We start from the raw sequence: 17625 nt of genomic DNA on the forward strand, positions 1-17625 counted from the left end.
ACATCCTTGACTCTCCGAGAAAGGAATGTTATTTTGACTATATCTCTCATACTCCACATAATCCCATCTCCCAATTTCCCACAGCCTTAAATGTGGCAGGCCTGAAGGGCCAATACAAAAGGTGGCTTCCAGGTCTGACATCTTCAATATCTGAGATGCTGTTTAATGAACTGTGTAAAGTAAACAGTATTAGGGAGGGTTTAAAATTATATCAATATGTATGTGTTTTCTGGAAGAAATAGCACATATGAGTTGCTATACATTTTTTTCCCTATGCCCACCCTAAAATTACAGACTGGTGTGAAAAAAGATAAGAAAAAAGCTTATGATTGATTGCATGCAAAATTCATGTGCTCCCATCCTGTGCGTTTCACTTAAAGCTTTTACCTATAATGAAGAAAGGTTCTCCAGCTTTTTACATACATTTTGGTCATTGATCACAGAATAAGAACAAGCAAGAGCTCTAGAATTAGAGAGGGGGAAATAAAATAGTCATAAGTACAATCATAAATCTGTAGTGGTAAAAAAAAAAAAAGAATTATATTGCCTCTTTATTCCAAAGCTCTGATTTGTAAGTTTGCTTAGATTTCAGAGTAATGTTCAACATTGTTATGTAATGTTTTCATTCTTTCTTCACTCTACAAATGACTCCTATTAAATAAAATTCACAATTAAAGGGAAGCCAGTCTGTGTTATGATAGGTAACTCAAACATGCACTATTGCCTTTATTCTTCTGTCCTACAAAATAGGTACTTTTTCCTTTTTCACCACAATCGTAACACATGGAGAAATATAACAACAATAATATTCTTGAATATTATAATGTGACTTTTTAAGCTGATATAGAGCATTAATTTTACATTTCTTTAGAGAGAAATCAATACAATAATATGTTGTATAAAATTATTTATGTATGCACAAACTTCAGATAGAGATGCAGCTTTGCCTATTTCTCCCTTGAAAGTCATTTCAATTCAACCTTATTTAATTGTTAGTAAGTTAAAACAGAAATGCATCACCTCTCTAAAACTGTGTGTAACCTTGAAAGGACTCGTGAAATTGCCTCAAGGAGGGAAGGAGAGAAAATTATCTATTCCTAAAATGCCTTATCTATACTCACCTTGAATAATGCTTAAAATAAAATTTGCAAAACTATGTCTGAAATCTAAAGAAAACAGCAGCTATTATGATGAAACCAGCTGTGGCCTTTTATAGCTTTCTTTATCTTTTATGACTGCTCTGTTCCCTGAAGTCTATCTGTGAAGTGCAGAAAAAGTTTGCACCAGCTGATTATACTAAGGTTCTAAACTAGTAAAGTATGAGACAATCTTTTGAGCTGAGAATTAGTATCTCAGGCAACCTATCAAGAAACCAAAAGAAAGTTATTCATTTGAATAACTAAAGGCTCACCTGAAGCTATCGCACTTTATCACTCTTCAAATCAATATTTGGGACTGCATGGTAATATTTTGCATCACGTGACATGTGCCTTAATTCTTCTCCAATATGGGTCATCTTGTAAGGTCTAGTTGCTAAGACTCAGAGCATCTACAAAGCAAATTTCTACATGATTTCATCTTTGAATCCACAAAGTAACACTAAAATACTGGGTATTTTGAACTGATTGTTTCTTTAGAACTCTTTCTATGTGTTATTAAATATATAATCCCTGCACCTGCACAAAGGCAATATTTTCATTCCTTCCAATCCTATGACTTCCTCACCATCCAAATCTGAAAAGAGTTTTGAGCAAGAGATTACTTCTTGGAATCCTTTTTGAAGCACGGGATTTTAATAACTACATACAAAATCTCAATGGAAAGAAGAGGGTTTGAGGGATACTCTCTGAGCTCGGTTATTTTCTGATATATCATTACCCAAACAAGGTAACATCATCCCTGCTAGAACAGAGTCTTTAATATAATCAGCCTGCACATGAAGAGAACAACAATAGAAATACAGAAGCTATATTGCTCTTTTTCCATATATAGACAGTCTATGCATTTTAATAATGTTTGAGAAATGCTTCTACTTTATTATTAAAATATCCAGTCCTAAGATAAAATAGAGTTGAAATAAAAGAAAGCTGACATCTCAAAACTGTTTTAAATCTTCATCATATTGTACAGCATATTCATACCTACAGAGATCAGTGACAGCAGTTGATGTTAATGGTACAGATTGTCATCTTAGCTGAGCTGTATGTCTATGAAGTTTATGATTTAAGAGTATTCTGAAATTATTTATCACTCTGAACATTGTCTACTAAATTGGAGATTGTTTTATTTGATTTGATTTTGTTTTATGACATACTATAAAAAGAGATGACATTAGTTATGGTATTGGCAGGAGCTATATCATATACACAAAGAACAGTCTTTTATAAAAGGAACAGGGATTTGTAAATGCTTGGATTTGGATTTCCCTGGAAATCTTTCACTATGTAACCATATAACTCTTGCAAAAATGCTATCAGGAGAATATATTTTGTACTTAATATATTGGAAATTCTAAATCAGACCTGTCTACGAATCAGCAGTGATATGCCAAAGCCTGAATTTCAAAATCTAGAGACTATCAATGATCATTGATAATACGTTCTTTCCAATACCAGCATTTCCAGTCATTCAGACCTGACCTTAATGACTGGGTGATAAATAAAGGCTTGTTTATTATGTGGTGCTTGCAATATAATTTGCCACTAGAAAAGTCAAACCAACAGGTTAATTTCTTCCCCAGGGTTGCTGTGCTTTAGAGTCTAGTTGATTACACATATACAGACATTTTGTAGTAGCATGTCAGATTTCAGAACACTGAATTTTAGTGTTTGTCCAGTCTAGCTTATTATTTCCAATTGCTCTTTCAGTGTCACTGTTAAAGTTTATAATTAGTTACCAGAAATGCTCATGGCAGCAAAGTAATCTTCACTATGGGGTCAAGGTAATTGTAATAAGGCACTCAAAATAATTTATCCTGATTGCCTACTATATACAAACAAAACTTACAGCATGGGAATAATAAACAATTCTTTTTGTCCTTCAGGCTTATTATATTCAATTAATTTTCCTATGCTGTTAACTGAAGTTGACAAGTCTATCTAATTTTACTCTCAAACTCACATTCACACCTGCAAACAAACATAGCTTTTCTCCGTCCTGATTCTTTTGCTATGTAGAAAAATGACAGTGAAAACCATAAATGTCAATTTGAGGGATTTTATTTAAAAAATAATAATTCTTATAAAAAATAAAAAAATTACATTGAAAGTCACTATAAGGGAGCTAATAATACAGATTAGATTTAACATAAATATATTGCAGGAGGATTATGGATGACCAATCTACAGTCAAGAAGAATCTCAAACCAAAAAAATGAACTAGAAGAGATTGTATAAATACGAAACATTTCTCTCAATTTGAAGAAAACTGTAGTTATTTGTATCTATTTGTATCTTTTTCTTCTTTCAGGATCTAGTCTCTGGTTCTGAGACATTGATTCTTTGCTTTTCTTAAGCATTTTCTAATGTAGTATTTGGCATCTAGAGTTTGAATACCATTACTCTATCATTAATATGGCTGGGATTTGGGGAAGAAAGACAAAAATGGCATACGTTTTGTGCTTGTTCATAACTCTTTCAGACAGTGGAGATTAAAAGTTTTTTAAAAAAGGGGAAGTTAGTTAAGATTATGATTTTAGTATTTAACTCATGTTTTCTCTAACAGAATATTGCATAGAAATATGATAATTGTTGGAAGTCAAGATATCTTCTCATACTGTAACTCATCTAAAGTGATCCTTAAGAAAAGAACTGAAGTCAGATAACAAGGGATAAAAATGTCAGGCAAACAGTAGTTTAAAAGAAGTGAAACAAGACTATGACATATCCTTAATTTGCGTGATTACTTTATTGGCAATATAAATTTGGAAGCTTTTCCTAACCCTTTATAACTGTATTCGAATATTCATAAATTCTGGATGCAGGGCCGAAGTTGCAACAATACAGCATGCAGTCTCAATGCTCTGCGATCACAGTTGACACTTTTGCCACTGGGTGGTCCAAATGGACCTAAACTATCCCGCAGAGATGGTGAACAGGAAGCATATGTCTTGCTGATCTCAGGGACATCGCAAAGTCCCTGATCGATCCAAGAGAAAGTCTTCAAGCCGGTGACAAAAAATCCAGCCATTTGGCTGATGAAGTTGGGGCGGTTCCAAAATGGGAGGATATGGAAAGAGAAAGTGTTTCCAGCTGGCGAGGAAATATTATTGTTTTAAGAGTGACTGCCTATAAAAAACTTAAAATAAATTTAAATGGAGAACAGAAGAAATAAGCGGCAGAATTAAATTTGGAATGGTTTTTAACAGGGGATTATCTTTTTTTTTCAATGCTATCTTCACAGACGAAATTTATGTAAGAACTTTAAAATGAATGGACTAAGCTTTCTTCTTCTATTTTTTTTTCTTTTTCATTACTCTGTAACCTATGGTCTAAAACTCTCATCTGTTATTACTGCAGATGTTTTTCTAACTCATTTAAGAATTGGACTTTCTCTTCAACTTGAAATACAAAAAAGACATTTTCTTTTTAAAAAGAAAAAAAATTGCGGCATTGTGGCTAACACTGCAGAAGTTAGGATTTGTGTATTGGAAACAAAACACCTTTACTTTTTTTCACAGATTATCTCGGATGGTACCTCAAGGTATTATTGCTTGTTTACAGAAAGCGATAAGAAGAAACAGATGTTCCTTTGAGGTATTTCTAATCAGAGAGGTGATTAAAAGCTACTAAATTAGAATAACAGTGTTTACATAATTGGAAAAAATGGCGCTATCACAGCAGGAGAAAGACGCTTTAAGTCTGCAAAAGATATTTTCAGAAATACAGAAACTATCAAATACACGCGAGGGATTGAGAAGAAGTTGGATGATTTAGTCCATTTAACAGCAAAATATGACAGGAAAGTTGAAGATGTTCAACTTTCTCAAATGGAGAAAGTGGTAGTTAAAATTCAAAAAAATGAAGAGGAAAATGAATATAAAGAAACTAAAACTGCTGATATTTATGATGATGGGTTCATCTCTGAAAATGAAAAGAGTGGAATATTGAAAGAGGAATTAAATGGAGGGAAAACTTACTCCAGATGGCAAGATACAGAAGAAGAAAAAAGAAAAGAATTTATGGACCTAAAGAGGGAATTTTTTTCAGCAATAGTTTTGATAACACCACTGACAATTATAGATAAGCTAATAGAGGAAACAGAAGAAGGGCATCAAAATTACAAGAGAGACTGTATAAGCAAAGAGCTGCTAAGAGGAGTCCATACAAAATTGATTAAAGAGAAGATAAGCAGATTGATACCACAAACAGCAGAAGATATGAGATTGCCTCGTTACTGAAAAGATACAGGTTGATAGATAGAAGAATATAACTTAAAACTAGCTAAACTTAGTGAAATTTAGTGATAATAGATATAGTTAAACAAATAATTGATAACGACAATAATGTATACTATGTGTAGTGTCATGATAAGAAATAATGGGATATGAATATTGAATGGTACCCATGAAAGGAAGAATAGAAACTGTCTTGGATTATATATAAAGATTAATAAAAAAAAAGAACTAAGTTAGATATAGTTAAGTTTTGAATATTAGGGGGGAAATGTAATGATATATGATATAGTTAAATAAAGGAGGGATAATGATAACAAGGTACATGTAGGCATGGGTACAACATAAGGAAATTGAATGTAAATTGCAAATAATGATTTGGAAAGAAGGATTAGAAAATTTTGTTATTGAATATTATGGATGTTTAGCTAGAATAAGATATAAAGATTCAGTGTTATTGAAGGATTTTAGAAATAGTAAATGAAATGCTAGTATTTGGTTATGTATTAAATTTTGGTATATTTTATGATGAAGGACATTTAAACAATTATAGTCAAATGAAAATGGAAGTATGATGAAGGTAACATGTATAAATATCTGAGTTAAAACACTTGCGTAATATGAATTATGCTTGATGACTGTGGAAGAGATGAACGGTAGCCTTTTATAACCAACTGATACATTTTCTACAGTATGCAAAAAAGGAAGATTTTATGTGTTGTGTTTGTTTTGGAAAAAAAAAGAATATTCATAAATTCTAATAGCGCTCATCAGACAATAGTAGAAAATGGAACTGAAGTATATGTGTGGCTAGATGTGGCTGGTTTATCTTCTAATGTGGATAAAGTAATTTGTTTGTTTTTAAAAAGTCATCCATGTCTATAACAAAATAGAGCTTATGTTCCACGTAAGTTGGTTCATACTTAAAACAGTACCTGCAGCTTCTATTTTATCCCTACATTTGTGAGGGTGTAAAACTGCATCGGCCCGTTTCAGGATGCTTTTTGTTTTCAAACAACATTTGGCATTTTAAATGTGTGTTTTATTAATTTTCTACTTTTAAAAAATAAAGACTGTAAAACAATGGTATGCCAAGGGTAGGGTAGGCCAGTGGTGGGCAACCTTTTTTTTCAACTGAGCCAAATCTCGCCAAAACCACGATTGAAATTTATTTTGAGAGCCACATTTTTAAAACCGAAAATACATAGGATGGTACACTGTTTTTAGTTTCAATAAACTCTGGCATTTGAAGCATGCAAGTCTTAAAGCTGTCAAGTTGCAAGACCCTCGCACCCCCAACCCTTTAGAAAAAAACCTCAGGGTCTTCAAACCTGACAGCTTGAAGACTTGTGGACTTCAACTCCCAGAATTTTGAGAATTGAAGTCCACCAAGGGCATCAATCATATTAGCCCAGGGATCTGCAAAATTGGCTCTTAAGACTGGTGGACTTCAACTCCCAGAATTCTGAGAATTGAAGTCCACCAGTCTTAAAACAGCCAACTTTGCAGACCTCTGTGTTAGCCCAAAGCCTGGCGCTGGGCGGGCCTTGCTCCCCCATTGGTGGAGCCCCAAGAAGCGAGGAGGGAGAAAAAGAGACAGAGGCCAAGTAGCTTCCCCCCTGCCCCCTCCCAGCAAAAATCTAACCAGGGAGCCGGGCGGGCAGTAGCAAATTAGCCGATCACGCCGCGTGGGCAGTAGCAAATTAACCGATCACACGGCGTGATCGGCTAATTTGCTACTGCCCGCCCAGCTCCCCGGTTAGATTTTTGCTGGGAGGGGGCGGGGGGAAAGCTCCTTAGCCTCCGTTTCTTTTTCTGCCTCCTCGCTTTTCGTCCCTGCCCGACTTCAGGATCCTCCCTAATCATTGTGGGTCAAAAAGAAAAAAGGGAAAGGGGCGCTTGTTTTGAAGTGCCCGACAGGAGGGAGGGGAGCGGGCGCCCGGCACACAGAAGAGCCACATTAAAATGTGTAAAGAGCCACATGTGGCTCGCGAGCCACGGCTTGCCGACCACTGGGGTAGGCTAATAGACAGTGAGATATGGTTGCCTGAACAGAAAGACGACATTAACAGAGGGATTCGTAGCAAACCCAATGCTGGTGGAATAATGCAAATAAACATTACACAATTTTTCAAAGCTTTCTTTTTATTGTATACATGTTGTATTGTTTCATTCTTTTTAAGATTGTAACTCATCCACAGTCCCTTTGTGGTAAAATACATGGCAGACAAACAAACAAACAAACAAACAAATGAATGAATGCAATTTTTTACTTGTACACCCCAATATCTAGCACAATTCTTCATGTCGTTGAAAAATGTGACTTATAATGAGTGTTGCACCTACGACTATTAAGTATACCCATGGTCCTGTGATCCAAATTTGGGTGCTTGATAACCAGTAAGTATTTACAAGAGTTGCAGCATCCTGGGGTCATATGAGTACCATTTGTGAACTTTTCCAGTTGACTTCTGACAAGTAAAGTCAATGGGTAAAGGTGGATTCACTTAAAAACTGTAAGATGCACTTAACAAGTGCAGTGATTCACATAATGAACAAAATCAGACATGACTCACTTAACAACCATCTTACTTAGCAATGGAAATTCTGATCCCAATTGTGGCTGTAAATTGAAGACTACTTGCATTATATTCAATAACTGTGTGCCTGAACATCTGATGAAAGCTTTTCAGGTATATAATTGATAACTTTCCCAGGCCTCTATTTAGCAGAAGAATAAAAAGGAATGTTCTGATGAAAACCATCCATCTTCACTGCAAAGGTGTATTTCCTGTCTTGCTGTAAGCATTTCCCTTATGATGTCAATATTCAGATTTCTTATCATGATGGCATGAATATTCTCAGATTTTTTTTTTATCATTATATATTTAAAGCAGAGGGAGAGGGATTACATTACCTTTCATGTCATGATAAAAACATAATCTGATAAACTGAATGGTTGCAACGGGATATTTTGTTAATTTTTAACAAATGATTTTCTTTTCATAATATTGTATAACAATGATTTCATCAATTGTTTTAGAAACCCATATATAAATTCAATATCACTTTAAATCTGTGGGGTATCTAGAGTTCTTATCTCCTATTATTTCTTTGTTATGCAATTTTATTTTAAAAGTAAAGTGTCAAATTCTACTTTGCAACTTTTGGGGGAGGGGAGGGGAGAGGAAACAGGGAGGTAATATCTCCTTGGAATTATTTTAGATGGAAATTTGACATTAGAATATCAAGCAAAGAATGGCTAAGAGCTCTAAGATAGCAGTGAATCAGCTGCCATTCCAAAAAAATTCAAAGGCACTCAAACAAAGAATATGTAAGGATAAGTGACCTATTAATTATGTGCTAAAAAAGCAAAGCAGGTCCCCCACTGTTTTGTGAATTGTCTACACCAGTGTTTCTCAAACTTGGCGACTTTAAGTCCTGTGGACTTCAACTCCCAGAATCCCCCAGCCAGCATAGCTGGCTGGGGAATTTTGGGAGTTGAAGTCCACAGGACTTAAAGTCGCCAAGTTTGAGAAACACTGGTCTACACAACAGAAATTGGTTTGTGAAGAGCTATCAAGAGCATAATAACAAATAATTTAAGAAAAATATTAAAAATTAAAAACAAAGCTTATCACGTGTGAGCATTTCTTTAAATTAGTGTGATTACTGCATGCTGGTAATAAATATATACTCAAACATTTTAACCATTTGTAGTAATCATAAAAATTATGCATGTGGGATTTTGTTGAAAACCAAATTTGCATAACTGTCAAACACTTTTGCAAGATTTCATTTTGTCTTGCTTTCTTAAAAATGGTCCTGAAAGGAATGCTTCTTATAACCACTTTAAATATAAATTACCATACTTTCTGAAACTACCTAACTTATTGTCACAGATACATACAGTCGTACAAAAGTAAATTTTGTGATTTGCAGTTGATATAAAATTAAGAAATGTTATCTCTTTATAGGTTATAGAAAGAAGAAATCAAAATTAATACACTGATATTGAACAGAGTATGCCTTTTTTTGTCACAGTTTGTGTAATATCAATTTTGGTAAGATAGAGCTGAGTTAGCATTGGGATGTTGCTCCCAAAAAAGATATACAATTTATGTTTCATTAATTTCCAAATACTAGAAAACAATAGCTTTACTTTATTGTACATTGATTATAGCCTACCTCAACTAGTGTATTAATTTGGATTATCCCACTTTTACAAAGGTTAAGACTAACTGGAGTAGTAGAGAAGAAAGTAAGTGAAAATGATCATGGTATAAGAAACCAAATACATTGAACAAGATGGATGTTTAGCATTAAGGAAAGACAGGGAAAGAGATAGCATTCTTCAAGGGTGATAAATTTTCAAGGGCAAGAGGCCAGCTGCTAACTTTACAATGGAAGGTTGACTTTGTCAAGCATTTTTGGTCTTTTCATGGAGGGCATATCAAGGATGGAAATGGAAGGTCTCCCAGAGACAACTGATCTCATTCATATGTTTAATACCATTCTAAATTCCAGAAATGGGTCATGGCCAAAGTTTTAAAATTTGGCTATTGAGTGCTATTGTTTAAAAACCACATGCAGATGTGATATTTAAACCCCCACAAATATCATAAGAAAGAAGGTTATTACCTGTTCTCTTTTGTCTCAACATGAACAACATGAAATAACTCTTATTTTGCATGCAGGAGATTCCAGTTGCATGTTAGGGCATAAAAAATAATGGGAATAATTCTGCAGTACAACCAATTCCCAAAAAGTTGTATTCTTTTCCACTGGTTTAATTAAAAAAGAAGCTGGAAAAATATTTTCTGGAATACTTTAATTTGGATTCTACACTGAGAAGTAGCCTCTTCTAGCTCTAATTATGTTTTGTGGAAAGAATCCAGGTTTCAAAGACCTGGTATATTATTTTGAAAAATTATCAGTATTAGGTCCAGCTACCTATTTTAGCAACTGGTAGCCATTTTAATTTTCCACAATGCCTTTAAGCAATGATGTTTGGAAAACACCACAGAAAATTGACTGTGACCATTGCTATCACAATGGAAACAAAAAGATGGGAGCCAGTAGTGAGCTTGTTTGCTGGAACTTGACAGCTATCTAAACCTAAAGATAATAGGACTAGTGTTGATAAAGTTCTATCAAGGACTTTAAGACATACAAATTGTATATTTGTATACAATGTGAATGCCTTAAAGGTATTCTAGAAATGTAGATACAATACAATATAATGCAATAGTAGAGTTGGAAGGGACCATGGAGATGAACACAGAGAGTTTCTTTTCAGATCATAAACATATAGTGGTTGAGGACAGAATTTACTTTCAAGATCTTGCTTCTCAGAAGGCCGTTTAAGCAAAACAAACAAACTTCCTGGATCATTGCTATTACTACTATGACTATGGAACCCTCACCCAAAAAGGAACAACAAGCATCAGTTCAATATAGAATCCATCCATTTTACAAATGATGTAAATCACATTCTAATGAAGCCAATCTTCTTGTTTTATTGTTGTGTTCTTCTTCTTGTTGCAAATCATATTTTAATGAAGCCAATCTTCTTGTTTTAACCTATCTAAGAATCAAGTTCATTTATTTATTGTTCACATTTTTGCAGTTTTAACCTCTTTCAGGTATGTGTATGTTTAGATGTATGTGTGACAGTATAATATACACACAAAATATATAGAAAATACAAATCAGAAATATTATGTTATAAGCATTTGGTGTTTAAATCATTGCATAGCCGTTTTTGTAAAATGTAAGTCAGTGCTGAGTGCTATGGCTAGATAGTGTAGTACTTAGAATGCCAACCTTTGACATGGAAGAGAGGGCTTTGAATCCCAACTGGCACCTACATTGCCAGTAGGGTTCCCTGGGTAATGACCCCCTAAAATTTCACCTGTTTACCATGGTTATGAGAGACAAACAAAGAGTGATTTTGGCTCAGATGTTGCAATGATTAACAAGGTTCCTCTGCCAGATGTTTGGTAACCAGGACAATCTGATCAATGAGCTAATAGGAACAAACCATACATGACTGAGACAAGAAAATCTGGAATTTATGGCATGCTACTACAACAGTACACATAATGAAAGAAGATATATGAAAGATATGAAAAAATTAAGGATGGACAGAAGATCTTCATCTACGATTTTATCTGTCATATTTTATCTTGGACATCTTCCACAGATCCCTGGGGTTTTAAATCAGTTAATTTTGAAACTGATGGAAGAATAATACAACTTTCATTAGTATCAGTTCCTAATTTATGCATTCATCTTACAAAAAGACTGTTTCTATACCCAGCTGTTGGTGGAAGTCTTCTGTGTGTACATGCTAGAAGGAACATTTCTCCCTGTTAAGATTCAGTTGCAAAGATCATCTGGCAAGAAAGGCTGGCAAAAAGGCTACAATATTATGAAAGCAAGTTGGAGGGAACATTTTCTTTTTTCCCATATCCTTCTTTTAATTATATATTCTCCATTATGTTTTAAAAAGAGTATAGAAGCTTTTATATTTTGTATTGATTGGGCTCAATAAAGTTGCATTAGTATTTTGTGAAATTTCCATCATTCCAGTGGACCTGTATGACTGTAACTTTTAATATACACAGTTGGATTAAATCGGTGGAACTGTTAAAAAAAACAAAAACCTTGACCAATCATTTTATCTTTTCAAATGGAAGCCTAACATAAAATGGCTAAAATAGTTTAGGAACAAAAATAGAGAAATGAGAAAATAGAATTTAGGTAGACTATCAGACACCTTTGAATACACATCAAAAATGTCTGTGAACATGATAGCTTTGATTAATTATAGATTTTGGCTAAAATGGGTAATAAATAATTATTTCAGTGTGGACCTTATTACTGGCAACATACTGTATTCCATCAAGATTAGAATTTGATTTGTTCTTTCTATCAGATTTCCCTTTCTCTAGGAATGGAGAAAGATGAAGCTTCAGGGAGTATAAAAAGCTTGAATGGATTTAAGATAAAAAGAAAGTAGTTATATTTATTGTTATTGCTGGCCTAAATCCATGCCTAAGAGAAAACCTGTCAATCACTCAATGACAAATGCCGCCTTGGAAAGGATGGTGTTTCTTACCTATCAACTGAATATTAAAAACACACACAGACGAACATGCAAACACAAATGCATACAAACATAAGTGGAATGTAATAAAAATAAAAATAAATGTTTCCAAAGTTTTGTAATTGCTAATATACTCCTCAGTATGTGTGTAAGACTTCTTACGTTAACAAAAGTATTTTAATTATTTACTTGGTACTATTGATAAAGAGGTCATTGTTTGATTAACCCTGCTGAATGAGGCTATCAGCCTCTTCAGTCCATACAGAATATTTCAACAGCCAACAGGATGTGTTTAAGAAGTTTACAAATCCCGTGTTTCCCCCTAAATATGACCTACTCAGAAAATAAGTCCCAGCTTGAATTTTACATGTGCACCCAATATAAGCTCTATCCCCAAATAAACTCTAATTAAGACCCTGCCCACTCCATGGTGCATAAGTAACAATTAAACTAGGGTAGGGATGGGGGAATGAGTTTCCCTACTACCTAACTTCAGACAGTTGCACACCTCGGCCCATTTCTTTTTGCAGCCAGCAAAGCTTTGATGAAGGCCTCTCTAGCTGATAACAGAACTCTGGATTGATCTGAAGTTCTGTTATAGGCTAGAGAGGCCTTCAGGAAAGCCTTGCTGGACTTGTTGAATAAAGAAGTTCCTGAAGGCCTATGATAGCAAAAAAGAGGCTGGGGGCAATGCACGCAATGACGACATCCTCCCCAAAATAAGACCTGGTGCCTTTTTTTGTGGCAAAAATATAGCACAGGGTCTTATTTTTAGGGAAACATGGTCTTATTGGAAGGTATAGCCTTCGTCTGCTGTTGCTTTCAAACATTTAGCATTTACATTATAATACCTAAAAATTATTTGGACACCTAATGAGAAGGAAAGACTCATTGGAGAAGAGCCTAATGCTGATAAAGATTGAGGGCAAAATAAGAAGGAGACAAAAGAGAATGAGGTGGCTGGATGGAGTTACTGAAGCAGTAGGTGTTAGCTTAAATGGACTCCAGAGGATAGTAGAGAACAGGAAGATCTGGAGGAGCATTCTCCATGGGATCGGATAGGTCAGACATGACGTTGCAACTAACAACAACATCCTATGAATGTGGAATAATAAACATAAACAGATTGTTTGTTCTTTCAGGATCCTTTGTTTTTGTAAAATCATCTAACCACCTGAGGAATGTCAGGCTTGGCGAAGATATTTAAAATAACAGAGTTAGAAGGGACCTTGGAGGTCGTCTAATCCAAATCTTTGCTCAAACAGGAGACCCTATACCAGTGGTGTCAAATTCACATCGTCACGGCAGCATCACATAAGGCATGGGAACTTTTTCCCCATTTGCTAAACTGGGTGGGGCCAGCATGTGATGCATCCGGCCCACAGGCTGCGATTTGACACCGCTGCCTATACCATTCAGCAGTGACGTGCAGTCAGGTGAGGCAAGTGAGGCATAGCCTCACCACTCTCATCATGAAAAAAAAAAGTAAAAGGAAAAAGCTGAGCTAGTTGCTGCCTCACTGTGGATGACTCTGCTTAACCTCACTGGTGCTCTCCCTCCCCAAGTGTAGTGACTTCCTCCCCAGGCCCCCATTCATTTCTCTCTCACACACACACAGCTGGATAAAACTATATAAAAATCTAGCCCAGCTTCACTGATTACAAGTTTGAAAAGGCAACGTGGCTCCACCTGCAATCAAACTACACTTGGGGCGGGAGAGCACAAGCGAGCACTGAGGAGACCACAGGAGGAGGCAGGAAGCCATGCAAAGAGCCATGCTGTAGTACACACACTTCCCCCCAGCCTCTTTCTTTTGGAAGGCTCGGCTCGGTTCCCCTCCGGCTTCTCTGCCTCTCCTCTCACCCCAGCCTGCCAGCAGGAGGTTGTGGGTGGGCTTTATTGTGTTCCAGGCATTTCCCACCCAGACAGCAGGCTGCATTTGCAATGGTGGAGGTGTTTGGGAAAGGCAGCAAGGGAATGGGGGGGGGGGGGATGGCAAAGGAGCTGCTTTCAAGCCACTGGAAAAGATATCCAGTCCAACTTTTATGTGTGTGGGGGGTTTGTTTGAGAGTGAGTGAGAGAGGGAAGGGGTAGGAGAGATAGTCCAATCCAACTTGTGTGTGTGTGTGTGTGTGTGTGTGTGTGTGTGTGTGTGTGTGTTTGAGAGAGTGGGAGGAAGGGAGAGAGGGAGGAAGGAGGGGAAGGAGAAGAAAAAGAAAAAGAAAGAAGGAGCAAAGGAGAAAAACAAATGTCGCTTTAAATTGGAACTGAGCATGCCTGGCTGTGGAATTCTGGGAGTTGAAGTCCACAAGTCTAAAAATATGAAACCCAGCACTGTGTCAGTGCCTCACCAGTCATAAACCTCACCGCATGTCACTGCCATTCAGAACAAGTGGCTCTCTAGTCTTTTCTTAAAAGCCCCCAGTGTGAATTCCAATATGAAAATAATACTGACAAATACTGACAAAGAATGAGTACAGCTGTCCCTCTAGTTCCTTCATCTACCTTTTGGATGACAAGTTGTCAGTTAAAAGATGTCAAATTCAATGATGATTCCAATCTAAGGAAGCAGTCTGGAATTTATTTGATAAATGTATTTCTTATACATCAGTTACAATTAATACAAAAGCACATGGGCTTTAAAAATGTTCTTATCTTATAAGAAAATAACAATATTTTCCTTAAAATATCACTATTGCTTTAAAACTAAGAGAATATCCATATATTCAGCATTTCCTGTATGTTAAATGGCATAGAGTTGAATGTAATACAGGTAATCTGTCTTCATTGGCTTATTTTTTTAAAAAAGATGTTAACTGTCTGCCACAATGTTCACACAAATTCTCCCAAAGGGGATATATCATTATTAACTGTTATTAACTGTTTTCATAAAAAGCTCTGCATCTTACAGATACATACTGTATTTGCTGGGCACCTCTGGTATAGCCAAAATACTGTCACTGTTATGAGAAAGAAAATTACTTTATGAATAAAAATAAGACTTATTAAGGGAGTTAGTTTCAGGGGAATAAAGTGTTGCTTTTCAACTCGAAGTATGAGATTATTTCAGAATTAGGTCAAATATACTCAATTCCAATTCCTAGTATGTCACAGTCTGTCAACTTCTTTAGCCTTTAGTTCAGATAACCTCGCTCATTGCTTTAACTCCAAAATAGAGATTACTCACAGAATATGGACAATCTCTCTCCCTCCCTCCCTCCCTCCCTCCCTCCCTCCCTCCCTCCCTCCCTTCCTCCCTCTCTCTGTCTCTCTTCCTTCCCCCCTCCCTCCATGTGTGTGTGTGTGTGTGTGTGTGTGTGTGTGTGTGTGTGTGTGTGTGTGTAAGAGAGAATATTTGCTCTTTCAAGGACCTGCAATGAGATTTGTCCAATTTCCTGCAAAGCCCTTTTGTGCAAGAATATGGCTTAGGTACTGTGCCAAATATTTGTCTCACTCATACTTCATGAATAGAATAGAGATGCAAGGGACTTTGGAGGTTTTTTAATCCAGCCTCCTGCTCAAGCAGGCGAACCTATGCTATTAAAGCAGGAGAACATATACATAGTATAGTACTTCAAAGTCTTTATTATTCAGGAAGGCTGCAGTGTTATCTTTTAAACTTGCACTGCTGAATGACTTTAGAACAACTTTTGGAAAATGACAAATAATATTTGGTAAGATGTGATATCATTGCCTTTGTTTTTTGTTAGTGTTGATTGCCAGCTCAAATACTTGACTGTATACTCCTGAAGTTTTCTTGGCAAGACTTAGGAAGTGGTCGTTGTCTACTTCTCAGTGCTAAGAAGCAATGACTAGCCCAAGGTTACCCATCTAGCTTTCTGCTTCAAACAAGACTAGAACTCTTGGTGGCACAGTTTCTAGCTCAGTGCTTTAACCACTATATCAAACTCATTCTCTATAGTTGGTTATTCTATAGATAAATGTTTATTTTTGTCTACCTTCATTCCTGCTTTGTACATCTCTTGGTATATTTTAAAATACTTTTCATGATCATTTATCTTATTTTAAAATATTATTATTTTATACTTATAATAGATCCTTATAATATTCAACCTTTTTCAGAATTAAGTAACAGCAATCTTATTTGCTATTTTTACATCAATTAGTTTTTACTACTAATAAAATTAAAATGATATCACTGTTTCAAAATTGTCTATCAAAAGCTAGAAAAATATGCACCTACATTAAGATCTTAGAATTAATACCTTATTCCCTTAACTTTGATAGTTATACTAAATTATATTTTTAGTTTCTTGTCATTGTTTCAGATGATAAAGCCAATAACTTCTGTAAAATGTTAAATTTCATGTATAACGTGTACACCCAAATGTGTGTAGATTTAATTAGAAGTCCTGATTAGCTTACCTACGTGTATTGATTTCAAAACATATTTATATTAGCTTTGATTCATTTATATTTAAGAACATTTAACAAACCTACATATTTATATTTGCTTGACCCATTTAGTGCATTCCTGTATTTTTAAGCAGTTTTTCTTGACTCAGGATTTTGTGCATTATGTTTTTGATTTATGATTATGAGTTACAATTATAAATATAACCCATACATATACCTATATCTATTAGCACAACTATTAGATTTTGATTACAAAAATCTAAACGACTACAAGCTATAGCAAATAATTAAAAAATAAAGCAAAACACCAGCTCACTCTACCATTTCACTTAGAACGCTAAGAAATCAAGAACTTAATATAAAAATCTCCATGGTTCTCGCCCCCAATCTCCCCCCCGACATTAGAACCACCACTGACTTCCGCTCCTTCCGGCAGAAACTGAAGACTCACCTGTTCCGACTTGCTGGTCTGGCATAATTCTTAACGTCTACCTCCTGGCATATATATTTCCTACTGGTTTTTTAGGGGACTTAATTTTATAGGACACTGGGGTTTTAAACTTTGTATATTTTAAATTATTTATTTAGCAATTACAGTTCTGTCTATTTTATTCTCCTCTTATTTATGTATTTATCCATTTAATAATTTTTAATTGTTATTATGTATGATGTTTTTGATATGGACTGTACACCGCCCCGAGTCCCTTTTGGGAGAGGGGGCGGTCTAGAAGTGCTAATTAAATTA

The sequence above is a fragment of the Natrix helvetica genome, assembly GCF_964273705.1.
Source record: "Natrix helvetica genome assembly, chromosome: 7".
In the NCBI taxonomy this organism is placed as follows: domain Eukaryota; kingdom Metazoa; phylum Chordata; class Lepidosauria; order Squamata; family Natricidae; genus Natrix; species Natrix helvetica.